This window comes from Symphalangus syndactylus, chromosome 12, assembly GCF_028878055.3.
Source record: "Symphalangus syndactylus isolate Jambi chromosome 12, NHGRI_mSymSyn1-v2.1_pri, whole genome shotgun sequence".
Lineage (NCBI taxonomy): Eukaryota > Metazoa > Chordata > Mammalia > Primates > Hylobatidae > Symphalangus > Symphalangus syndactylus.
This window is the reverse complement of record NC_072441.2, coordinates 43434092-43461355: the sequence shown is the minus strand read 5'-3', so window position 1 is coordinate 43461355 and position 27264 is coordinate 43434092. Positions and strand designations below refer to the sequence as shown.

General features: G+C 44.0%; 1 protein-coding gene across 1 annotated transcript in view; it reads right to left on the bottom strand.

The window, feature by feature from the left end:
• LRRC8D (leucine rich repeat containing 8 VRAC subunit D) overlaps nucleotides 1-23925 on the bottom strand; it is a 149742-nt gene extending 125817 nt beyond the window's left edge. Inside the window, exon 1 of the mRNA XM_063625335.1 lies at nucleotides 23905-23925. The gene's annotated coding sequence lies outside the window, so the exon portion shown is untranslated. The remainder of the gene's footprint in view (nucleotides 1-23904) is intronic.
• Nucleotides 23926-27264: the final 3339 nt, after the last annotated feature.

The following is a 27264-nucleotide window of genomic DNA, read 5'->3' as shown; positions in this document are numbered from 1 at the left end:
TTCACTACACGGTGTTCTAAGATTTTTAAAATTAGTTGCTGATATTTAGTAATCAGGAGATTTCACATAAATGCCTAGATTTCCAGCACCTTTTACCATCCAGAACAAAGTGCAAAGTAGGGTGAGGAACAACTCAGAAAAGGATTCTGACAGCTGTTTGAGTGGTAAACATTGGATTCGGGTAATCCTCTTGGAGAGGGGTAGAACTCAAAGCTCTGACACCTACCTTCACTACTCTGAACCATTGGCTGTAAGATGCAATCACATATTGCTTTTTGTGTTCCCTGCTATTTCATGTAGGTTTCATTTAACTCTCCCAACTAGGACCTAGACTCTGTCTTAAGTTTCTTCAGTCTCCCCCACTGCCTTGCACAGTGATGAATCAGTGATTATTAATTTATGAAATAATGCCTATATTCAACTCTTTTTATTATTTGTTCTCCTTGTCATTGTCATATATGCATGCCTTCAAAAAGCATTTATTTACATACATGATCGATAACCTTTGTTGAGTACTTGCTTACTGTGAGCCAACCATTGTGCTCGAAATGCACATATCAATAAAGCATATTCTTGCATCTTTATGAGCCCACAGTCTGTGAGGAGAGACAGAAATTCAGATAGAAAGATTATACTTCGCCTTGGGTGCATCAAGGGAACCTTCAGACAGGAGATAGTATTTTTTGCTGGGTCCCAAAAGTTGAACAGAAGTTCACCTAGCAGATAAAAGAGGGAAGGTTCTACCAACAGAGGGAACAGTATGAGCACAGGCACAGAGCTTGTCTTCATCTGCATTCTATCATGTAGCCTGGGACAAGCAATGAGGCCCATTCTAAACCTAAATTCAATGAGCCATTGAATAAGGATTACACAATTTCTGTTTACATTGTGCATAAAGCAAAAGCCTTGGCTGCTTTTGCCTCACTAGCGAACATGCAAGTAAAGAACTCAGAAAATTGCTTTTTTTGATGGAGGTTTGTTGACTTTTTAACCTCTCATCAAGAGTCTAAACACGAGGCCGGGCGCGGTGGCTCACGCTTGTAATCCCAGCACTTTGGGAGGCCGAGGCGGGCGGATCATGAGGTCAGGAGATCGAGACCACGGTGAAACCTCGTCTCTACTAAAAATACAAAAAAATTAGCCGGGCATGGTGACGGGCGCCTGTAGTCCCAGCTACTCGGAGAGGCTGAGGCAGGAGAATGGCGTGAACCCGGGAGGCGGAGCTTGCAGTGAGCCGAGATTGAGCCACTGCACTCCAGCCTGGGTGAAAAGGCGAGACTCCATCTCAAAAAAAAAAAAAAAGAGTCTAAACACGAAACTCTTTGCCTTTTTCATTATGAGCACTAGACTTGAGTGGCAACTCAAAAGAATTGCTCTTCTTATCCTGTCTCCTTTTGATTAATTAATCAAAGTTGTATACATCGTGAATAAATACTTCACACTCATTTTGATCACAAGTAATTTGCCATGGTAATAAACTTAAAAATTATTCCTGTCATGTACAAATTTCTCCTTTATTTCTTAGCATCTTAAAAATCTTTTCTTTTAGCCAACACAGCCAGACAGTACTTTGTCCTGCTTTGAGCAAGCACTTTTATCTTCTGAGTTATCATGGAATGCTTGAAATAATACGCATTCTAAAGAAAAATTCTGAAGAATGGTACATTATAACACTAACACTGTTCAGAGAGAATGGGCTAATTACCCAGAGAGGAAGGTCTTCCTCTGATGAAGTCTAACTTCCTCCCTCTCTTGTCCCCAGACCTTAGACACACCAGTAGCCATTAAATAAGGCTGTGTTTGCATGACTCACACTGCGTTCACAAACCCCAGGTCAGAGAGCGTTTATTGTAACCCCATTAGGTAAAGGCATAGCTGAGCCCCAATTTAGAAGGTCATGGTGATAATAGGGAAAGTAATCAGATGACTTTAGAACAACCAGCACAGTTGGGTATGAGCACCAATAAGAATAGGGCTTTACTTTCATGCCTGGAAAGACCTCCATGATACTTCAGCTAAAATCCAGAGGGCAAATGGTCATGTCCTAACTGCTATGACACGAATGGGGGCAGTCCTGTAATTTGTGACTTGGACCTCTTGCCTTACAGGACAGCTGAGAACCTTTCCCTAGAATCAGCTTTGACCCAAAGGGACTCTTGAGTTTGGATGGATGAGTGACGAAAATGTTTATTGCCACAGCGTTTTATTCTTTGTAAGAGCTCAAGCTCTTTTTTGTTTGGCTAGTTGCTGGTTTTGGTGGTGGTGGTGGTGGTGTGTGCGTGTCTGTGTGTGTGTTAGTTTTACATGATAATGAACAAAAATCTGAAATATTGCTTATTTTCTCCCACTTGCTTCATATCATTCATACTCCTGGCTGATTCAAAGCAAAGATAAAGAATCTGGAGGTGCAAGATGCTGGAAGCTGCTTTGGGCAGCCAGGACTTCTCATTGCCCAGGAACTCATCCCTCCTTCCCCCACCCTGCCCTCTGCAACCCTGAGTTCTTTCTCTAAACCTCTCACATAAATCTTCACTTTCTTTTAAGTTCATTATAAACCCCAGTGTTGCGTGTTCATGATGTTGTGTGGAGGCTGCTGTCCAAAAATAAACTATTGTATTGCACAGAGAGAAGGCAGGTTTTCAGAGGCGTGCCAGCTAACCATGGTGTTCAGTAGCACTTATTGGTTAATGTCTGCAAATTTTCTTTTTCTACAAAAAGGTAAGTGGGGCTCATTAAGCTCCTCTGGTGTAATTTTTTAAAAGAAAGGAGAAGTTAAAAATAGTCTAAGCACAAGTATTAGAGGCTTAGAGTTGTTAGGAAGAACTGATGATGAGGTCTGGAGAGATGTTTTCACAACTGAATTTCATAGCCCTGCAGGAGTGGCAGAACTCCAGCAGGAAGGGAAAGCTGGAGGGCTAGGAGAGAGAAAGCTTCAGGGGCAGAGCAGTGGCTCCAAGGATGGACTCACATACAGGTCCTGTTCAATGTGAATTTTATCAAGCACCTACTAACATATAAGCTCTTAAACGGTAATAATGAAGTTCCTGACCCATGTCTGCTTAGGAAATCAGGATCTTGGTACAATTTCATGAAAGAGTTGGGACTGTAAAATCTAAAGGACCGGGCTGGGCGTGGTGGCTCATGCTTGTAATCCCAGCACTTTGGGAGGCCGAGGCGGGCAGATCACGAGGTCAGGAGATCGAGACCACGGTGAAACCCCGTGTCTACTAAAAATACAAAAAATTAGCCAGGCGTGGTGGCGGGCGCCTGTAGTCCCAGCTACTCGGAGAGGCTGAGGCAGGAGAATGGCGTGAACCCATGAGGCAGAGCTTGCAGTGAGCCGAGATTGTGCCACTGCACTCCAGCCTGGGCGACAGAGCGAGACTCCGTCTCAAAAAAAAAAAAAAAAAAAAAAAAAAAAAAAAAAAAAAAAAAAATCTAAAGGACCATCTCATTTTGAGACTCCAGCCCTTTGAAGAAGATAGCTGTCTGTACTCATCAAAGGATGATAAGGCCTTGCCTGCCGTGTGTTATCAGAAAAGAGAAGACAAGACAAACAGGTAACCAGCATGTGAATACAGCATTACCCCTCACTAATGACCCCCTGTGCTGAAAGCTAAAGTAGGAGGCTTCAAGCTGCAGTACATTGTATCAGTGAAAGGAAAGTCAAGGAGAGCCTGGGAGATGAAATGTAGTCATCAACGAGCACTCTGTAGCCAAGAGCTTCATCAATGGTTTAGATGCCAGCTGTGGGGGTGTTGCTTGTGGACTGAGCATATGCAAGTTTGTGCATCTCTGACATCTGAGCCAGCTCTCCTCTGACAACCGCCTCCCAGGTCTCCGTGGTGATGCCGACCACACCAGTTCCCAGGGGCCCTTTTGTTTGCATCAGTGTTAATTTGGATTTCCAGATATGTGAACATTTTCACTGCCTCCTGGAAGGACAATGAGAAACGTGGGTTGGGAAGGAATGACTCATTCTACAGGAGGGAGGGAAAAGCTCCAGCCTCTCCCTAGGTTAAGTCCCTGCTATTCCCCCTCCAGGCAGGCCATGTGGAACACATGGGGTTGACTTAGAAGATCTTGAAAGTGTCATCCAGGGATGACTTCTGGGACTTGGGCTCTATCCCCCGCCTTCCCTGCCTGAGAACCATACTGAGAGGCCATCAGATGAGAGATTAAAGCAGCAGATGTCACTTGGCAGAGATGTGGTAGGGGTATGCAGGCACCAGTGGACCTGGGTGACCTGTGAGGCCTTTGTAACCCTGTGCTGTTAGAGTTCCACAGATCTGGGTGATAGCTCCTGAGTCCAAGGAAGCTCAGTGCAGGAGGAGTTGCACAAGCACTGGTGGTGGCTGAGGTGTCTCCTTTCTTGTGTCTGGCTCATGCCACAGGCTCTGGAGCCCAGCGCTCCTTGCTCTCTTGCTGAGCCATCCTCCTAGTAACTCACCCTAACAACAATAATTCTGTGGGCCTGACTTCTGGAGTGCAATATGAATATTATAAACCATTTATTAAGGGATTACTATTTGCCGGCACCATGCAGGAATTTTACCTACATTATCTAATTTATTAATCAGCCAGGTTCAGGTTCAAATCCTGACTGTACTATTTGATATCTGGGTCACTTTAGGCAAATTACTTAACCTCTCTGAGCTGTATTAGTCAACTCGGGCTGCCATAGCAGAATACCATAAACAGGGTGGTTTAAACAGCAGAAATTTATTTTCTCATAGTTCTGAAGACTGGAAGTCTAAGATCAAGATGCCAGCAGGGTTGGTGTCTGGGTGTCTGGTGAGCGGTCTGTCTTTAAGTTGCACCTGGCTGCCTTCTCACTGTGTCTTCATGAGGCCTTTCTTTGGTGCAAAAACCTCACATGTTCTTTCTTGGAGGGGAGGGGGTGAAGAGAGAGAGTTTTCTCGGGTCTCTTTTTTTGTTTTTGAAACAGGGTCTTGCCGTGTCTCCCAGATTGGAGTGCAGTGGCGCAATCATGGCTCTGCAGTCTCTACTCCCAGGTGCAAGCAATCCTCCCACCCCAGCCTCTCGAGTAGGTGGGACTACAGGTGCACCATCACACCCAACTAATTTTTAATTTTTTTTGTAGAGACAGGGTCTCACTATATTGTCCAGGCTGGTCTCAAACTCCTGGGCTCAGGTGATCCTCCCACCTCAGCCGCCCAAAGTGCTGGGATTATAGGCGTGTGCCACTGTGCCTGGCCTTCTGGTGTCTCTTCTAATAAGGACACTAAACCTATTTGATCAGGGCCCCACTCTTATGACCTTATTTAATCTTAAATGTGTCCTTTGAGGTCCCATCTCCAAATACAGCCACAGCAGGGTTTAGAGCTTCAACATACGAATTTTGGGGGTTCACAAACCTTCAGTCTATGATAGCCAGTTTCCTCAGTAATAAAATGTGAATAAAAGTGGCACTTAGATAGCTGAGAGGATTAAATATGATAACGCATGGAAAGTGCTTAGCAGAGTGCCTGTCACAGTGCTAAATCATGCTGACCACTGCTAATATGTGCCAGAAGTGGTGTTATTATTATTAGACCTGCGTTACACAGGCAGCCCAGGCTGCTGGTAGCATAACTAGTAAGAGGAGGGAGCTACAGTATTAAACATGGGTTTGTGGGTCTTTAAAGCCTGGCTTTTTTTTTACCCCATTGTGCTTCATTGCTTCTTAAGACTCACCTTACATCGTGTAGCAATTATAGGACCCAGAATCATTTGAACTGTCCTCAGAGCAGAATAGCATCATCTCTTGTTTCCTATTAATAGTTAAGCACACTGGCATATAGATCACAAAATGGTTTCACTTTAAACATCATACCCTCAAGTTCAGGGACTGTATCTTAACACATTTTTGACTCCCCAGTGTCCAGCATAGTGGCTTTCACATCAAAGACTCCCAATAAATATGTATGAAGTTGAACTGTATTAGATTCACAGGGAAACTGAAGTTAGTGAAGTAAACGGGGCTCCTCAGCTCCCCCTGTCCATCCCTGGGTGCCCCATTCTGACCCCAAAGGCATTGTCCCCACACTTCACATGCCCTTTATGAAATAAGGTAATTTTTAAAGTGTATTTCTCTTTTTCTACAAAAAGTTAAGTGGCGCTCATTAAGCTCCTCTGGTGTAATTTTTTAAAAGAAAGGAGAAGTTAAAAAAGTGTATTTCTCCTGTATTTCTCTCTTTTTAATCATTCTTCTCAGTTTGTTCATTCACTTATCTATAAACAATCATTAAGGGCTTTTCCAATATCAGGCTCTGTTCCTAGAGTTGGGATAAGATAATGTCTAGGAACTCTGTTCCTAGAGTTGGGATAAGAAAACCAAAGCTCCTGTCCTCACAAAGAGGGTACAGCAAGCATCTAGTGGGTGAGGTTGGAATAAAGTTTCTAAGGGAAGCCAAAGACGTGTGCATCGTGTGCCATGCCCTGGTGGGAGAGGTGGAGGGTGCCTTGGGAACATGTAGCAGCAGTGCATTCCTGGACTTGAGCAATAAGATCACTTGGAGCCATCCAGACTGAGCCATGAAGTGGGGTGGGAGCTACACAGGTAAAGGGCATGGGGAGAGAGTTACGGTGTAGGTGAAGAGAAGTGCCTGGGAACTGCCAACACAATGGGGATCTGATGGCTATGAAAGGGAGGAATAGGAAAGAACAGAAAATGAGGTCTCTGCCCTCTAAGAGCTTCTACCCTTCAGAAACAAAATGTATAGAAGTGTGGCAGCTTGAGAAAATGTTTCAAGTAGTAGTAACAAATGGCAAATCATATCATTAGAAGAATGCAACAAGAAGTATTTTGCCAAGATGAGGTTCACAGACTACCTATGTCAGAATCGGCCAAGATGCTTGTTAAATATGCAAGGATACTATCCCAGAATTTGAGAATCATAATTTCTTAGGGTAAGGTCTGAATATCTTCAAGTTTGACAAGCACCCTTGGTGATTCTGATGCCTATTAAGGTTTGAGAACCATTGTTAGCCAGCATTTATCAGGCACCTACTACGGTTCAAGAAGTCTCTTCAGTCAGGATCAGAGACGAGAGGTGTAAGGGCCACAGGAGGTGCCAATTCAGACCCTAGGGCATGAAGGTTAGGTGGTCTCAGAGGAGGAGGAAGAAAAGAGGATGTTTCTAGTAAGAGGTTGGAATAAAGTCACTAAGAGAATCCAGAATGAAGTATTTATGGACAAAAAAAAAATTACTGTGCTGGCTAGAGTGGAAGGACAAGGATGTGGAAAAACAGTTTTAACTAAAGAAATTCTAAGGAATTCTGCAAATGAAAGGCATTTAATTAGACAATAGGGTATTATTACATATTCTTCAGTAATCAAAGACTTATTGCTTTGAAAATGCTATTGGTAGGAGTTAATAGTACACTACTTTTGTATTTATGACCCTGGGCACATCACTTAATTTCACTGAACTTTGATTTCTTAACCTATAAAGTGGAGGTTAGTAATACCTACTTTTCAAGGTTGTGAGGATTTAATGGTATCCACATGAAAATCCTATTCTAGACTAAGGCTATATTAAAACAAAACCAAAACCAAAACCAAAACCAAAATACAGAGACACGCACAGACACAGCCATTTTCATTGCCCATCGTGTGGCTTGTGACATCGGATCCATTGATACTACTGTATCTTTTTACTGTTTATTTTTTCTCTTCTTGGCTTCCCTTTTGGGTCTCCAGCTGCTCCAGACGGCTTCCTGTTTGTGTAGCCAGCCTTCTCACGGAGCGCCCTCTAGTGTCCGATCTGTAATGACTCATTCTGTCTGAACAGGTCAAGTTTCTAATTTAAGGCACACTGTCCTTTGAAGGCTCTTGTAGCCTACATAAAAACCATCTTTAATAGCCAGTTACACATCAACACCGAGGAAAAATTACTTTGTGACTTTACAGGCATAATATTAATGACTGATAAACAAATTTATTCTTGAAACAAAATCTTTTGGTAAATACCGTGCAGGTTGAGGATAGAACTCAGGAACCAACGATGCTTCATCCTGAAGTTTCCTCTTTCACGCTTCCAAAGCAACTGGCAAAATGTTTCCCTCAAATGTTTTTTAATGATGATGATTTTGCTTACAAATCGCTTCTTTTTCTTTTTTTTTTTTGAAGAGTGGCAAATATTGGGTCTGATTTCTGGGGCCAGTTCTGTTATTGGCTAGTTGGGTGACCTTGGTTAAGGAATGCCCCATTCTGGATCTTAGTTTCTGAAAATTAAAAATTAGATCTGTAGACTCCATGATCACTCAGGTCTCTTCCAGCACATGGTTCTTTGCTTATATGGAGGGGTGGTGAGAGGAACGGATCTCACACTGGGACAAGAGTCAGAAGACCTACATTTTTATTGGTGTTCCAATATTTACTAGTTCTGGAAACTTGGTCAATCATTTAACCTGTCTGGGTCTTAGTTTCCTCATCTGCAAAATGGGAAAAAGGCCTTCTCGGCCTTATTCACAGAATTATTAAGATATTCGAAAAAAGATACTGTTCACAAAATACTTTGAAAATTACAAAGTGCTATAGAAAATGCAAGGTTCAAAAATAAAGACCTTGGCCGGCTGCAGTGGCTCATGCCTGTGATAATCCCAGCACTCTGGGATGCTGAGGCGGGCAGATCAGCTGAGGTCAGGAGTTCAAGACCATCCTGGCCAACATGGTGAAACCCTGTCTCTACTAATATACAAACATTTGTTGGGCATGGTGGCGAATGCCTGTAGTTCCAGCTGCTGAGGAGGCTGAGGCAGGAGAATTGCTTGAACTGGGGAGGCAGAGGTTGCAGTGAGCCAAGATCAGGCCATTGGACTCCAGCCTGGGTAACAGAGCGAGACTCTGTCTCAAAATAAAATAAAGACCCCTTCCAGTCATCTTTTTACAAATGACGCGTGGCAATTAAGGACTTTAAACACAGACTTATGTGAATTTTATTCCCAGTCCCACTGGTTAGTGGCTTCTGTAAATTTAGGTAAATCTAAGCCATCTTTCCATTAACAGGAAGAGAACTCAACATTGTCGTGGGGATTAAATAAGAAATATATGAAAGGGCTTAACACAGGGCATGGCACAGAGTAAGAGATCAATATATGGGTGCTATTATTTTTCTCTAATCAATTTTATTCTAGCTCTTAATGGGTAAAGTAGCTAAGGAAAAAAGTTAAATGATTTTTCATTTAATCAAAACTTCATTCCTAGAACCTTTTATGGTATCTTATTTATTTATTTAGGAACAAGGTCTTGCTCTAGCACCGACGCTGGAGTGCAGTGGCACATTCATAGCTCACTGTAGCCTCTAGTTCCTGGGTTCAAGCTATCCTCTTGCTTCCGCCTCCTGGGTGTCTGGGACTACAGGTATGCATCAGTATAGCAAGGTAATTTTTAAAATTTTTTGTAGAGATGGGGTCTTGCCATGTTTCCTAGGCTGGTCTCAAACTCTTGGCCTCAAGCCATCCTCCTGCCTTGGCCTCCCAGATCTCTGAGATTACAGGCATGAGTCACCAGGCCCGGCCTGTAATTCTTTTTAGACCTGCTTTTATCTCACGTCCTTAATTCTAGGAATGTGTTATGTTAATGGGAAAATCATCAGAAGGCTTCAGACTGTGTAAGAATGGCAGGTTAAGGTACATGCTTTCTTTAGAGGTTTTCCTGGTAAGATACTTAAATAGCCAACTCAGAAATTCAATATCCTAATTGATTTAAGAGGCCAGTGCTACAAAAACAGGGTGATTATCCAAAAAGCTCCCAATATCTAGATTCTCTGGATTTGGAATTCTCTGTCTGCAGGACCATGGTGCTCACAGAGCTGGCACCGGCTTACCCAGCATAGGCCCCTGTGCTCTGCCAAGTAAAGACTAAACATTAGGACCAGTGGCAGGACAGCCTTTCCTCGTCGCTGGGTCCTCAACTCTGGCTGAGGGCATCACATCATATAATTTAAAAATAAAAACAAAACACAGCTGGAAGCCCAGTGAGACGCTCTGAGCCCATTGCTAGAGCAAAAAGCTGTGGGCTCTGGTAGGTGCTGCTGGGACTGAGTAATGAAGATTTAAATAGGCTTGTTCACTTAGATTTCACAGCCATCCCTTCCATCTCTGGTAGAGTTGTGTAAGCAACTGAGGCAAATGACCCATGGGAGCTAGCTGCCACCTTATCTCAAAAGCATTTAGAGGGCTGATGGGAGAGCTACTTCCGTATCAACAGTGGCAGCTTCCGTCCAGTGCTATTTCCCCTGGCTTTTGAAAAACAACTCTCATATTCAAGCTGTGTAACAGAAAGGGAGAGCTCAGGTTGCCAAACAATACAGACAAAAGCAGCTCTGGGCCTCCCTCCACTTCTTTCCTAGCCCGGTCTCCCTGACTACACAGGAGTCCCTCGAGGAGGACAATGAGAATCACGTGGAAGAACAGGTGCAGAGAGTTGGAAAGTGATGGGACAAGCCGGCTCATTCCTCCCACATTTGTCTTGTTTTTAAAAATTAAGACTCCTGCAAGCAATATGTTTAGTGTGATGTGCATTCAATTAGAAGCAGAGTGACCAGACAGTGGTGTTTTACAGCCATGCAGCTGCCAAGCCACCACTCCACCAGGTGAGGAAGCAGAAAAGCCATGTCCAAGCTTTCCTAAGTGCTCCCTCTCCACAAAGGGCATCAGGGCCTCTTTGCACATTGTCCCAAATAAGCCCATTGAAATGGGCCTCTCTGCTTTCTGTGGTGCTTCTTGCTTTGTGATATCCCATGAGATGGGTCAGAGAGGACCAGAGCGGAGATTGTCACTGAAAGGGCCTCTTTCTGCATTTTAAATCCTCTTGCTTATGTAATTAGGAAACCAAACACTTTATAACAGGTCAAGGTCCACCAAACTCTAGTATCCATGACATAAATAATAAGCCCCTTCATAAACAAACCTGCCTTTTCTGCAGAAATCCGCTGAAGTTAGAGAATCTAGATTCAAATCCCAGCTCAGCCACTGATCAGCTCTGTTTTTTAGGGTAAATCCTCCAGGACTGTAAATAGAGAAAGTATCTTCCACCTTCAAAAGGTAGTTATGAGAATAAAAATTAAAATGTGAGCTGGTTTATGCAAAGGCTGTGGAAATTGAAGGGGATATTTAAGAGTGCCTGCCTGGCCCTTGGTGCACATCCAGTACCTATGGATTTGGCTACAGGAGTGGGAGATGTGGGATGTTAGGCCTAAATCAAGCAAGCTGATGGGGAGATACATGGGGGCTTTATCTTTGCCTACTCCCTCCAATCATTTACTCTGTTCATATGTGAAACTGACTTCAATTCCACTCAGCTACAGTATCCCCATCAAACAGCATCCACAGACTGGACCATAGATCAGTCTCTAAAAACCATCACAGCAGGGCTGGGCATGGTGGCTCATGCCTGTAATCCCAGCACATTGGGAGGCTGATATGGGCAGACCACCTGAGGTCAGGAGCTCAAGACCAGCCTGGCCAACATGGTGAAACCCTGTCTCTACTAAAAATACAAAAATCAGCCAGGCGTGGTGGTGGGCACCTGTAATCCCAGTTACTTGGGAGACTGAGGTGGGAGAATCGCTTGAACCCAGGAGGCGGAGGTTGCATTGTGCTGAGATCATGCCACTGCCCTCCAGCCTGGGTGACAGAGTGAGATTTCATCTCAAAAAACAAAAAACAAACAAAAAAAACCCAAAACTGAAACCATCACAGCAGCCTGTAAGTGGCCATGTGCCAAATGGCTTATTTGTAATGCCTCCTAAAATCAATTTTCCTATAGATGTTGCACCAGGAGGCCAGTAAACAGCCTTCTATGGACTAAAAAATAAGGAATATCCAGCTACAAATGGTAACCTCACAGTGCTCCTCCCAGGATTGCTTGTCAAACTCTAGAGCAGAGCTGTCAAACCTCCATGTGCGTAGAACCACTTAGGTGGCTTGTCATATGCGGAATCTGATCCCATTTGTCCACAGTGGGGCCTGACATCAACTTCTCAGGTGATGTTGATGCTGCTGACCCTCAGAGCACCCTTTGAGCAGCAAGGCTGTAGAAGACCATCAGGGAGGGACTCAACCATCTCTCCTCACATTCCTATATTCATTGGCTGACCTACAGTTGTAACCCCCACTGCATGATCTCACCCCCACAAAACGTGGTGCTCCCTCTCCTCCTCCCAGTTTCCCACTCACTTCCTCTTTCCCAAACCCTTCCACTGAGCCATCTGAATCTCCTATCTTCCCAACTCTTGCTCATGTCGGTGAAGCCCTGTTCCTTTGTGGTTCATGCAGACTTCCCGATCTGCTCCTCCCTGCTCATTGATGACTACAGTCATAGCCCTCCTGTCTGTCTCCAGCCCTGCCATCATCTTGGCTAGAGTTCACATCTCATGAGTGGCTCCCACCCCCAGCCTCTTTAGTTCTCTCTCTCCAGTTCACCTTCTTCTCACTTTTTACCCACATACCACTTTGTATGACCACGGTCTCTACCTGAAAGTCACCCCAAACCATTCCATCTCCCATAGGGTAATTCAGAAAGCCCATCCTGAGCTCAATTCCTACCCTTCCTCCTTATTTGCTCTTCACACCCCCTTTGCTGCTGCTGCTGCTGCAATCCTTCAAGATTTCCCACTACCCGAGGCCCTGTCTGTGTTCCCCTCACCTCCTCCTTTCAGGTCCAACCCTCTGTCATATGCACTTACAGCGCCATGTGCCTCCATTTCATGGTGTAATTGAAAGTGTAGAATTTGAAGAGCCCAGTCATAAAACAAACTAATTTTTCCCCATGATTACCCCTGTAAACCACCCTGATGGGACAGTTTCCTCTAGCAGCCACCATAGATTATCTGGTCATGAAAAGTGCTCTGTCACTTTAGCTCTTGGTAGTTAATTGTGTCCAGTCCGGAGGAATAATAAAAACTATGAATCATTCAATGTTGGCCCATTGTGGGCAGGAAACCTGCGGCAGGAAATGGGGATGTGGTCAGCTTCTCTCTCTATCGCTCCAGTTTCTCCTTCCACCTCCACACCTGTTCCGCCACCAGGTGCAACTTCTGACTCCTGCAGCGTTAGAGGGGAGGTAGGATAAGGGGCTGAAAATCTTCTGCTGAGTGCTTGCGCTCTGTGCTCTCTGGGCTGGCAGGTGTTCCGAATTCTCCCACGGTCTGCTCTGAGATTCTTTGGCAACCCCGCTCCCGGGATCTCTCACCTGTACTTCCCTGATTCGGGTGATCCCTCACCCAAATCTCAGAGGGTCAGGTGCCCATTCGAATCTCCCCCTGAAGCCCCTGTTCTCAAGGATTTAATGCTTTCTGTTGCGATAACTTTAAAAGTGGCCCTTTGGGGCAAAGCCCCTTTAAGGAGCCTCCTGGTCAACTCACAGCTCATCCTTTGGATATCTGCACTTCTGTTTCATGGCAAAATGCACCTCTGACCTGTTGTCAGGGGAGTAAACTTCCCAAATTTGTACCCTCTGCGCTGTTGCCGTGGGCAGCTTCAGTCAGACTCCTGGCCTTTAGATTTCCCAGTCACAAAACAGATACCAATCAAAACTCCACCTCCAGCGACACATTCAATGGCTCCAGAAGGTCTCCTGCAGGCCCATGGCCTCTTCTGCATTGTAGGGAGGTGGGGTGAACCACACACTGTCCACCCATCAAATCCTCCTTCTGTGTTTCTAGCCTTCCTCTCAGAAACTCCAACCCCTTTCCTAGGCTGGAGAGGACAGTCAGCTAAGGTCTCAAAATCAGTTCATAGCCTCCTTTGCAAGGCCTGTACAGCTGATCTAGCAATTCACTCTGGGATAAGGGAGCACTTGCCAACTACTGTCTTGTGTCCTCAGCCAAAGCACAGTCGAAATTCCATGTTAATGTTCTGCAGCAGTACTTCTCATAGTGGCAATGCTACACTTGTTTTCTAACTCATGTTTGCTTACCCTTCTAAAAGGTGATCTCTGTGAGGTCTTGGACCATGTCCATAGCACATCGGCATTGACCACAGCATCTAGTAATATAGTAAGTGAAAATTTTTTTTTTTTTTTGAGACAGAGTTTTACTCTTCTTGTCCAGGCTGGAGTGCAGTGGTGCAATCTCACTGCAGCCTCAACCTCCCAGGCCCAGGGGATTCTTCCATGTCAGCCTTTCAAGCAGCTGGGACCACAGGTGAGTGCCACCACGCCCAGCTAATTTTTTGTATTTTTAGTACAGACAGGATTTCACCATATTGGCCAGGCTGGTCTTGAACTCCCGGCCTCAAGCGATCTGCCTGTCTTGGCCTCCCAAAGTGCTGAGGTTACAAGTATGAGCCACCGTGCCTGGTCCACATGGCCTTCTTTTAACAATGCCAGTCATTGGATTTAGGGTCCACCCTAATCCAGTATGATGTCACCTTAACTAATTCTATCTACAAAGACCCTATTTCCAAATAAATCACATTCTGAAGTCCTGGGAGGACATGAATTTTGAGGGGGATGCTATTCAACCCAGTACGAGGGTATTGGAGAGCAGGGACAAACCAGTGAGGTAGGGAGTGTTATCCCCAAATGGAAACGATGATAAAGGGCTTTTCCTCTAAAAACTTCCCTAAACCTCTTTTGTAAAATGGATCCCAATATTGATTTGCATTATCTTAGCAGATAAATACTCTTTAAGAAAAATAAGGCCTATTTGTAACCAGTAGCAGACCCTGGCTTCACCTGCATTAAAGACCAAGATGCCATCTGAGCTGGCCTATGTACTCGGTGCACACTGCATGGCACACAGGTCTCCAGAGGCCAGCCCAGGACTCTCTGGGACTATGGTACTGTTACAGCATTTGGGATATCAAAACATTGTTTTGGATACAGAATAAAGATGTAGTTCTTGTTCCCTAAGCTCCTTGTGTGTTTGAAAACATATCTGTCTGACTTAAATGTTAGACCTAAAACCATAAAAAGCCTAGAAGAAAACTTAGGCAATACCATTCAGGACATAGGAATGGGCAAAGACTTCATGACTAAAACACCATAAGCAATGGCAACAAAAGCCAAAATAGACAAATGGGATTAAACTAAAGAGCTTCTGCACAGCAAAAGAAACTACCATCAGAGTGAACAGGCAACCTACAGAATGGGAGAAAATTTTTACAATCTACCCATCTGACAAAGGGCTAATATCCAGAATCTACAAAGGACTTAAACAAATTTGCAAGAAAAAATCAAATAACCCCATCAAAAAGTGGGCAAAAGATACAAACAGACACTTCTCAAAAGAAGACATTTATGCAGCCAACAGACACATGAAAAAATGCTCATCATCACTGGTCATCAGAGAAATGCAAATCAAAACCACAATGAAATACCGTCTCACACCAGTTAGAATGGTGATCATTAAAAAGTCAGGAAAAAACAGGTGCTGGAGAGGATGTGGAGAAATAGGAACACTTATACACTGTTGGTGGGACTGTAAACTAGTTCAACCATTGTAGAAGACAGTATGGCGATTCCTCAAGGATCTAGAACTAGAAATACCATTTGACCCAGTGATCCCATTACTGGGTATATACCCACAGGATTATAAATCATGCTACTATAAAGACACATGCACACATATGTTTATTGCAGCACTATTCACAATAGCAAAGACTTGGAACCAACCCAAATGTCCATCAATGATAGACTGGATTAAGAAAATGTGGTACATATACACCATGGAATACTATGCAGGCATAAACAAGGATGAGTTCATGTCCTTTGTAGGGAGATGGATGAAGCTGGAAACCATAATTCTGAGCAAACTATCACAAGGACAGAAAACCAAACACTGCATGTTCTCACTCATAGGTGGGAATTGAACAATGAGAACACTTGGACATAGAGTGGGGAACATCACACACCGGAGCCTGTCGTGGGGTAGGTGTATGGGGGAGGGATAGCATTAGGAGAAATACCTAATGTAAATGATGAGTTAATGGGTGCAGCAAATCAACATGGCACATGTATACATATGTAGCAAACCTACACGTTGTGCACATGTACCCTAGAACTTAAAGTGTAATAATAATAATAAAAGAAAACATATCAGTTTGAGTTCTTCTGCAGCTATGTGATATAGCAGAGAGTGATACTCTTTGTCATCTGGTTTCCCAGTGAGCCCACCATCCTGACCTCCCCTGCCCCAGCTGTACGCAAAAGCCCCCTCCAGGAGGTGAAGGGAAAGGACAGGTGGAACCTTGCCTCCAGCTGCCAACTTGCGGTAGGGTGTGGGGAGAAGCTGAGGAAGCCCTGGGGGCGTGGGAAGCAGCGCTGACAGTTAGACCGTAAGAGCCCAGGGTAGGAACTGAGCCTTTCGCTCAGTACCTTGGGCCAGGTCTGGCACATAGCAGACACTTATGGAATATCTAGAGGATGAATGACTGGTCCCTGGGATGCTAGCGGCCAGGTCAGCCCATTTCTCTTTGATGATGTTCCTTCCCTGGGTCCTGGACTTTTTAGAACAGTTCTTCATTAAAATACGGGCTGGGCACGGTGGCTCACGCCTGTAATCCCAGCACTTTGGGAGGCTGAGGTGGGCAGATCACGAGATGAGGAGATCCAGACCATCCTGGCCAACATGGTGAAACCCTGTCTCTACTAAAAATACAAAAAATTAGCCGGGCGTGGTGGCACGCACTTGTAGTCCAGCTACTCGGAAGGCTGAGGGAGAACTGTTTGAATCTGGGAGGTGGAGGTTGCAGTGAGCTGAGATAGCGCCACTGCACTCCAGCCTGGCAACAGAGCAAGACTCCGTCCCCACCCCCCACCCCCAAAAATAGGGTCTGATTTGGGGGTTCGAAATCATGGTAACTGTTTCAGGAAGGGGTGTGTTCAGCTCAAGTGCTCTTTGAGCCCCAAGTGAAAGTGCTAGTCCATCCCCCTGAAAAAGCAATGTGGCAGCCCCTTCCCTGAGACCTTGCCAGGAAAGCCTGGGCCTCACACCACAGGAGGAATTCCTTGTGCATTCAGGAGTTACTCTTTACAGGACTCGCATGACTAGCTGGATTTTGACTGAGGGAGAGGGAGGAGTCCACGACTTCTACCGTGATTTCTAGAAACTGTACCAGGTATTAGTCACGTGCAATGAACAGCTGTTTAAATGATTAATGAAAGAATTGGCTTCTACACTTACAACTTAACTTCACCTAAATATCAGGAAAAATTAAAATGTAAATCAGTTGTATAACTTGATGCCAACTTGCCTCTTTTGTCTGGATTCTGGGGTAATACATGGTGAGATTACCTATCCCCACCCTTATCCCCAAAAATAACATACACAAAATTCATTAAGAAGAGATATGTTTATAGGTATTATTACCTCTAATCCTATAGAAAATTAGGGAGCATAAACTAAATTTCCAGGCCGGGCGCGGTGGCTCACGCCTGTAATCCCAGCACTTTGGGAGGCCGAGGCGGGCGGATCACGAGGTCAGGAGATCGAGACCATCCTGGCTAACACGGTGAAACCCCGTCTCTACTAAAAATACAAAAAATTAGCCGGGCGAGGTGGCGGGCGCCTGTAGTCCCAGCTACGCGGGAGGCTGAGGCAGGAGAATGGCGTGAACCCTGGGGGGCGGAGCCTGCAGTGAGCCGAGATTGCGCCACTGCACTCCAGCCTGGGTGAAAGAGCGAGACTCCGTCTCAAAATAAAAATAAAAATAAAAATAAAAATAAAAATAAACTAAATTTCCTATGGGACTAACCCGTTCACCAGGTGAGGTAGGTCAACATTTCTAGCATGTAACATTTCTAGTAGGCTCTGTATCAGGTCACCTGCCAAACACATTCAATAAGTGTATGAGGTATCTCTTGCTATAAAATGAATTAATCCAAAGTTTAGTGGCTTAAAACAACAAACATTTATTATAGCACAGTTTCTGTAGGTCAGGAATTGGGAGTGACTTAGCTAGGTTTTTATCCCCATCTTTACAAATTGTATAATTGACAAAAATTGTATATGTTCAAGGTATACAACATGATGATTTGATATATGTATACATTGTATAATGATTACCACTGTCAAATTAATGAACACATCTGTCACCACACTTAGTTACCATTTTGTGTGTGTGTGTGTGTATGTGTGTGTGTGTGTTTGGTGAAGACACATAAGGTCCACTCATTTAGCAAAGTTCAAGTGAATAATATGGTATTATTAACTATAATAACCATGCTGTAAGTTAGAAACCTAGAACTTATTCATCTTATGTCTAAAAATTTGTACTCTTTAATCAACATCTCCCCACCTGCCCCTGCCCAGCCCCTGGTAGCCATCATTCTATTCCCTGCCTCTATGAGTTCAAATTTTTTAGATTCCACATATACATGATATCATAGAGTATTTGTATATCTGTGTCTGTTTTATTTCAGTTAGCATAATGTCCTTCAATTTCATCCATGTTGTTGCTAATGGCAGGATTTACATATTTTGTTATAGCTGACTAATAGTCCTATATATATTTTTTTTTCTTTTTCTTTTTTTTGAGATGGAGTCTCTCTCTGTCACCTAGGCCAGAGTGCAGTGGTGTGATCTTGGCTCACTGCAACTTCCACCTCCTGGGTTCAAGTGATTCTCCTGCCTCAGCCTCCTGAGTAACTGGGATTACAGGCACCCACCACCACACCTGGCCAATTTTTTTGTATTTTCAGTAGAGATGGGGTCTTACCATGTTGCCTAGGTTGGTTTTGAACTCCTGACTTTAAGTGATCCACCCTTCTCAGCCTCAGCCTCCCAAAGTGCTGGGACAATAGGCATGAACCACCGCACCTGGCATATATTCTACACTTTCCTTATTCATTCATCCATTAGTGGACACTTAGGTTGTTTTCATATTTTGGCTATTGTGAATAATGCTGCAATGAACATGAGGGTGCAGGTATCTCTTTGATACTGACTTCATTTCCTTTGGAGATATACTCTAAAGTGGGATTGTTAGATTGTATGTGATAGGATTTGGGTCTGTGTCCCTGCCCAAATCTCATGTCAAATTGTAATACCCAATGTTGGAGGTGGGGTCTTGTGGAGGGTGATTGGATCATGGGGGTGGATCTCCCCTTTGGTGCTGTTCTTGTGATAGTGAGTGAGCTATCGTGAGGTCTGGTTGTTTAAAATGTGTAAGCACCTTCCACCTTGCTTTCTTCCTCCTGCTCCAGCCATGTAAGACGTACCAGCTTCCCCTTCTGCCATGATTGTAAGTTTCCCTAGGCCTCCCCAGCCATGCTTCCTGTACAGCCTGCAGAACCATGCCCAAATTAAACCTCCTTTCGTTATAAATTACCCAGTCTCATGTAGTTCTTTATAGCAGTATGAGAATGGACTAATACCGTAGGAAGTTCAGTTTCATTTTTTTGAGGAACCTCCATATTTTTTCTATAATGGCTGTACCAATTTACATTCCCTGGCTAGGCGGTTCTGTCTCAGGCTCTCCTATGAGGTAAACTGGATGTCTCCTGGGGCTGCAGTTATCTGGAGATTTCATTGAAGCTTGAGGATCTACTTCCATGCTCATCTCAGTTTCTTGTTGGCTATTGACTGGAGGCCTCAAGTTCTTGGCCATGTGGGCCTCTTTATAGGGCTGCCTGAGTGTCCTCATGGCATGGCACTTGGATTCCCTCAGAAAAAGTGATCTACCAGAGAAAATCCTGGCAGAAGCAACACCGCTGTTATAATCTAGCCTCAGCAGTCACACATTATCACTTCTGTCATGTTCTATTGGTCACACAGACCAACTCTGATAGAGCATGGGAGGATACCACACCGTGGTAAATACCAGGAGCCTCTATAGTCTGAGATTAATTTTCTTCTATGATCACCAAGATCAAATGTAATGCAATTAATTAGAAATACAAATGAAACACTGTCCTTATTTTCAGAAGCACATTTTGCTACTGCTCTTATCCTCTCACCTTGTAACCTTTTATGTGAGTATATTATGTTATTTTGGTTAGGTTTGACTACAGTTCTGCCACAAGGGAACTTGCAAATATGGTAGCTAAGATGAAACAGAAGTTTCTTTCTCTTTCACATACCAGTCCAGAAGGGGTTGCAGCAGTGCAAGGTGGTCCTGTTCACTGAAGGCACCCAGGGGGTCAGATTCCTTCTATTTATTGCATTTGCCTCCAGGGTTCTGACTTAATCTGCACAGTCAAAACTGTTTCAGCAGTGCAGAATTTGGGGGGAGGAGGTCTAGGATGTGGAGTTGTAACAGCTTCTTTTATAAGGACGTGACCTAGAAATTGGACTCATCAATTCCACTTACATTCCACGGGCCATAGTCAGTCACAAGGCCATGCCAGCCTGCAAGGGGAGCTGGGAAATGTAGTCTCCATCTGGTCACCCATGTGCTGGGATGATGGGGGCTGAGACTCAGGTGGCACTTAGAGAGGAGGTCATGTAGGCTATTACTCATTTTATTTCTAGGTGCTAGGCCACATAACCTGGGTTAGCCTTGCCTGCCAGTGGAGTATAGTAGCGCTAGAGGCCAATGCCCAAGTTCTATCAAGATGTCCCTTGGCTCCAGACTGTCTTCCACACATATGTGGCCCTCTGAAACTTCTCACGGGCTTAGGGATACATGGAGAATAGGATTGAACACATCTGATCTTCTGTCTAGGTCATCTATTTCTGTTTGCAACAATATATCATAAGCTATTTAAGAGGAGGATTTTAGGTAGAGATTACAGGAAACGCACATTAAGTTTGATTTTATAATAGAGAAAATTGTTTTGAAATGTAACAACCCACAAGTTCAAAATTAGAAGGGTTTGGCGCGGTGGCTCATATCTGTAATCTCAGCACTTTGTGAGGCTCAGCTGGGAGCATCACTTGAGACCAGGAGTTTGAGGCCAACCTGGGCAACATAGCAAGACCTCATTTCCACAAAAAATAAAAAATAAAAAAAGCCAGGTGTGGTGGTGCACACTTGTAATCCCTCAGGAAGCTGAGGTGGAAGGATCGCTTGAGCCTGGGAGGTGGAGGCTGCAGTGAGCTGTGATTATACCACTGCAGTCCAGCCTGGGTGACAGAGCAAGACCCTGTCTTTAAAAAAAATTTAGAAGGCTGTGGTTTAAATCCCACCAACTATGTGATATTGGCTAAAATATTTACCCTCTTCGTTTCCTGGAAGAGTGCGTGCGTGCGTGTGTGTGTGTGTGTGTGTGTGTGTGTGTGACATATCTTATAGGAGTTAGGAGTAAATGAGCTTCCAGAGATAACAATTGTCTGCTATATGCCAGTTCTGTTTTGATGTTGTTTGTTGTTTGTTTTTGTTCTTTGTGAGACAGGGTCTTGCTCTGTCACCCAGGCTGGAGTGCAGTGACATGATCATGGTTCACTGCATCCTTGACTTCCCCAGCTCAAGCGATCCTCCCACTTCAGTCTCCCAGGTAGCTGGGACCACAGGCATGAGCCACCATGCCTGGCTAATTTTTAAATATTTTTGTAGAGATGAGGGTCTCCCTATGTTGCCTAGGCTGTTCTCAAACTCTTGGGCTCAAGCAGTCCTCCTGCTTTGGCTTCTCAAAGTGTTGGAATGACAGGCGTGAGCCACTGCACCTGGCTCTATGTGCCAGTCTAAGAAAATAAATGAAATAAATATTTCTTAGGAGACATCCATTTGTTCCATTTTTAAAAAGGATCCAATGTCATAACTCAAACTAGAGGGCACTGGCTCATTCCTGTGGCTCGTAATGCCCCAGGGAGGCCCGACAACTTTGCAGCTCAGACACGTTTCCCTCAGCTCTATCTTCTCACCTCGGGTTTGAAAATGGAGGGATTTGTAAGGGAGGATCTACATTCACGGCAAAACTTCATTCTGCACTCCTGTGTCCCCTTCAGCCAAGGTCAAATGGTCCAGTTGGCCTCTCAATTATAGGTCCTGATCCTTAACAAAATGAACATTTATTCAGACATACCATGAATAATGTTAAGTACCCTACATAGATTATCTATTTAATCTTCAAAACACACCTAAGGAGAGGCTCTGTTTATTTTTATCCTATTTTTACATATGAGAAAACTGAACCTTAGACAGATTCAGTGATTTGCCCAAGGAACACAGTTAATAAGTAGGAAGCTAGTGGCTGAATTTGGCAGCCTGACCTTAAAGCCTCAACTCTGACCCACATGTCGCTAGGTTCCCTTATTGATGTCTCACCTGCGGTTATACCATGCATCCTAATTGACCTCAACAGTCCTGGCTTCCACTGTTCTGTCCCTTTAGTCCATGAAGATGCTCTAACTTGTCAAATTCTGAGTCTTAATTTCTGGTAATGTTTTAACCATAGGTGACAATCATGTATTCACTGAACAGACACTTACATAGTGCTCACTATTCTAGCTGTTCTATTGAAGTTAATTTATTAAATTAATATTAGAGTTAATCTAATTTAATCCTTATAACAACCGCGTAAAGTACAGACAACCCTCCATATCTGTGGGTTCTGCATCTGTAGATTCAACTAACCTCAGATCAAAAATATTTGGGGGAAAAAATTGCACAAAGTTCCATAGAGCACAACTTGAATTTACCAGGCACTGAGTACTACATTGAATCTACATGAATAAAATGATGTGCAAGCATTGGATCAGGTATTGTAAGTAATCTAGAGATGCTTTAAAGAATATGAGAGGATGTGAGTAGATTATATGCAAATACTATGCCATTTTATATAAGGGACTTGCACATTTACAGATTTTGGTATGAGGGATGTCCTGGGACCACTCCCCAAGATGCCAAGCGTTGTCTATATCTATTAACACATTATTTCCATTGTACTGATGGGGAAATTAAAGAACAGATAGGTTAAGTAACTTGGTCAGCTTGCCAGGACTAATAAATAGTAAGTGGCTGAGTTGGGATTCAAACACAGGCTACTAAGTAGTAACCATGACGCCATGTTGCCTGTACAGTATTTGTGGTATTAGTCAATGGAACATTTACCATATGCTCAGCACTCTATTATGGAGAATATAGACATGGACTCTTGCTGCCCACAAATTGCAATACAGTATTTTCTTTATCAGCAGTTTTCTTTCCATGGTTTCAGTTACCCATGATCAGCCATAGTCTGAAAATATTAAATTAAACATTTCAGAAATAATCAATCCATAAGTTTTAAATTACATACCATTTTGAGCAGCATGATGAAACTGCACATTGTCCGACTCTATCCTGTAGGGATATGAATCACTCCTTTGTCCAGTGTATCCACACTGTATGTACTACCTACCTGTGAGTTATTGACATTGTCTGCTCCTGACATCCAGCCATGGACACATCACAAGAAGAAGGGTGAGTACAGTATAATAGGATATTTTGAGAGAGAGAGACCTCATTTGCATAACCTTTCTTACAGTGTATTGTTATAATTGTTCCATTTTGTTATTAGTTATAATTGTTAATCTCTTATTGTGCCTAATTTATAGATTAAACTTTATTATAGGTATTATATATAGGAAAAAAACAGTATTTATAGGGCTTGATACTATCCTTGGTTTCAAGCATCCACTGGAGGTCTTGGAAAGTATCCCCTGAGGATAAGGTGGGAAGACTATAAATAGTTGTTCAGAGGAGGTTAAAGTTCCAATGGACTAGAATAGACTGAAGGAGTGGTAGGCACTGCTGGTTGTTTATCTCATCTTCTACTATTTCCTCTTCCTTTCTAATAGTATGCTGGTTTTGTTTAGGAGAGCCACGTGCCCAGTAAGAAGTGGCCACCCAATCAGGTTCTGGCCAGCAAGATAACAGAGGAAGTCCGGTGAGTGGGGCTTCCAGAAAAGCGATTATTTTCTTGGTACAAAGGCACAGACTCAGTTGGCATGCACCTTGGACCCTTGGCCCCTGCCCTGTCTCTTTGCCTGGGACCCAGACACAACACCTAGAGTAGAGCAGCCATCTTACCACCATGAGGACTGAAGCCAGTCGCTGGGGTTGTCAGACACGGACGTTAGAAGCAGCCTGGTCCTTGGTGATTTCTCTGAGCAGCTGTAACAGTCCTGGGCTGTCTGCTTCTGGACTTCTTGGTGTCTGAGAAAACAAACCCCTATTTGGTTAAGATGATGTAGTTGAGTTTCTGTTACAAACAATTGAACAAATTGTTATGTGTAGGCCTTCGTGGTGGAGACAGTCTCTATCTAGGGTTTGAAGGTGAGGAATATTCAGCTAGGTTGGGAGAAAGGAGAAGCTATTCCAGGTGTGCAGTATGTCCTACCCAGTGGCAGGGAAGCAGAACCAGCACATGCATTCAGGGCAATGTCGAGAGCCAGCCACCCTGGGCAGAGTACAGTTAACTTAATTTTGTAATGGCTAAGGGAGAACAAGGAGGGTAAAGGAGCTGACGTATGAAACAGCATAGAAAGACCAGAGACTTGGTGAGAAGGCGAGAAACAAAGCTTGGGCCACATCATAGATTTTATTTTTATCTATTTATTTACTTTTTTCTTTTTCTTTTTTTTGGGGGGGGGGGACAGAGTCTCGCTCTGTTGTCAGGCTGGAGTGCAGTGATGCAATCTCAGCTCACCACAATCTCTGCCTCCCGGGTTCAAGCAATTCTCCTGCCTCCCGAGTAGCTGGGACTACAGGTGCGAACCACCATGCCCAGCTAATTTTTGTATTTTTAGTAGAGACGGAGTTTTACCATATTGGCCAGGATGGTCTCGATCTCTTGACCTCGTGATCTGCCCGCCTTGGCCTCCCAAGGTGCTGGGATTACAGGTGTGAACTACCACACCTGGCTTATTTATTTACTTTTATAGACAGCATTTTACTTTGTCACCCAGCCTGGAATATTGTGGTGCATTCACAGCTCACTGTAACCTGGGCTCAGGCGATCTTCCTGCCTCAGCGTCCTGAGTAGCTGGACTATAGGCGCGTGCCACCATGCCTGGCTCACATTTTGGATTTTGGACTAAAGAGTTTAGTCCTTGCCCCAAGTAGAAACACATCCAGACATTTTATACATATAACTAGATCTTCACACAGTCACTGTACAAGTATTTCCAAACATTTCAGCATGTGTCAGACATGGTTCTAGGCCCAGAATGAAAGGTCAAGATTCTGTAAAATAATGTTAAGCTCAGTTTTGGACCCCTAAACATGTATTTTATAGGAAGGGTTCCATTATCATTTTAAAATGATGAAACAGTGTTTTTGGGGGCACTGGCTGAGTTCAAATCCTGGCTTTGTCACTTGTTTACTGAGTGGCCTTGGACAGGTTTCTTTACATCTTTGTGCCTCAGTCTCTGTGGTTGTATCATGAAGTTAATAAAAATACTTTCTTCACAGTTTAATCTTAAGGACTAAATGAGGCAGTACTGATTCAGTGTTTTTTGTCTAATTAACAGCAGGTCTAGTTTTCCATTGTTCAGTCCCTAAATCATGGAGTATCCTTGAGACCTTTTTTCTCATCAGCAAATCCTGCTGAATCTAATTTCAAAATAGATCCAACATCCAATTGCTTTGTACTACAGTGATTACCATGTTGGTCATTCCTCCCAGGTATCCCCTTCAGAGCTGAAGTCCCTGTCCTCCACCTGCTGGGAATGTTGGCTGTCAAAGGCACACAGGTGTGTCCCTCATGGGGATTGCCTTGGCTGAGGAGAACTGCCTTGCTCTCCCAAGGGCAGCCCCCCACCACAGCCTTGCCAATGCATGGATACGCCACCTTGACTGTGGTAGACAGAGTGATAGCTTAATCCCCAGACCTGTGAATGTGTTAGGTTACATGGCAAGGGGAAGTAAGTTTGCCAACCAGTTGACGTTCTGATGTAGTGATTGTCCTGGATCATTTGGGTGGGCCCAATGTAATCACAAGCCTCCATACAAATGAAAGAGGGAGGCAGGAGTCAGAGTCAGAGAAGGAGATGTGATGGCAATTGCTGGGATTCAGGTGACCTCTAAAAGGTGCAATGCAGGCAGCTTCTAAGCTTCTAGCAGCAGGAAAAGGCAGGGAAACAGATTCTCCCTCTCAAGTCTCTAGCAGAATGCAGCTCTGCTGACACCTTACTAGTCCCATGAGACTCATTTTGGGCTCTTACAATTCTGTTATTTAGAACTGTAAAATAATACACTTGTGTTGTTTTAAGCCACCAAGCTTGTGGTAATTTGTTATAGCAGCTACGGAAACTAACCTAATTTTGGACAACTCTGAAGGGCCATCCCAGCTCCAGGGCTCCCCATAGGATTGGCTGAGGCATCAGATGCCACCATCTTTCAGGTCAGCTTCTCCTTCTGACCTATTATGCTTTCCTCAAGTCCTGACACAAGCATCTCCCAAGAGCACCCCCTATAACCCTGTGGATGTAATTGCTCATCTCAGAGTTAGTTGCCAAGGATCCAGATCTAAGACAATATCTTACCTGGATTGTTATAATATCCCCCTAAATGGTCTCTGTGCTTATATCCTTAACTCTGCAGTCTCTGCTCAACACGGGAGCTGCAAAGACTCTGTTAGAACGTAAATTAGATCAAGACACTCAATAGCTTTCCTTTCCACTCAAAGTAAATGTCAAATTCCTTTTTTTTTTTTTTTTTTTTTTTTTTGAGACAAGGTCTGGCTCTATCACCCTGGCTGGAGTGCAGTGGCGCAATTTCAGCTTACTGCAACCTCCACTTCCCAGGCTCAAGCCATCCTTCCTCTGCTTCCTGAGTAGCTGGGACTGTAAGCGTGTGCCACCACGCCTGGCTAATTTTTTGTATTTTTGGTAGAGACATGGTTTTGCCATGTTGCCCAGGCTGATATCAAACTCGTGAGCTCAAGCGATCAACCTGCCTTAGCCTCCCAAAGTGCTGGAATTACAGGTGTGAGCCACCATGCCTAGTCGAGGTCAAATTCCTTACAATGACATAAAAGACTTCATAATCTGCCCAACCACCCTGCCCTTACTTCTTCAGCCTCACCTCCTGTGACTCTATCCCTCGTTCACTTCACTGCATCCTTTTTGACCTTGCCAGTAAAACTCCTGCCCCAGGCCTGTTGCATTGACTCTTTGCTCTATGCCATGTTTTCCCTGAGGTTCCTGATCACTCTATTTGAATGGCAACTGTCCCTCATCCTACACCGGCACACCCTATCCCTGTTACCTGCATCGTTTTCTGTATGGGCCTGTAAAGGGGCAGCTTAACTTCGAAATGCATTTTAAAGCTTTTTTTCCTTTCTCTTGGGTTTCAAGATGTAACCTTAAAGCAAACTGCAGAAGCCTTTTCCCTTAGCCTTAAAATAGACTCCCCATCCCTCCCTTTCTCACCGTATACACGCCCTTC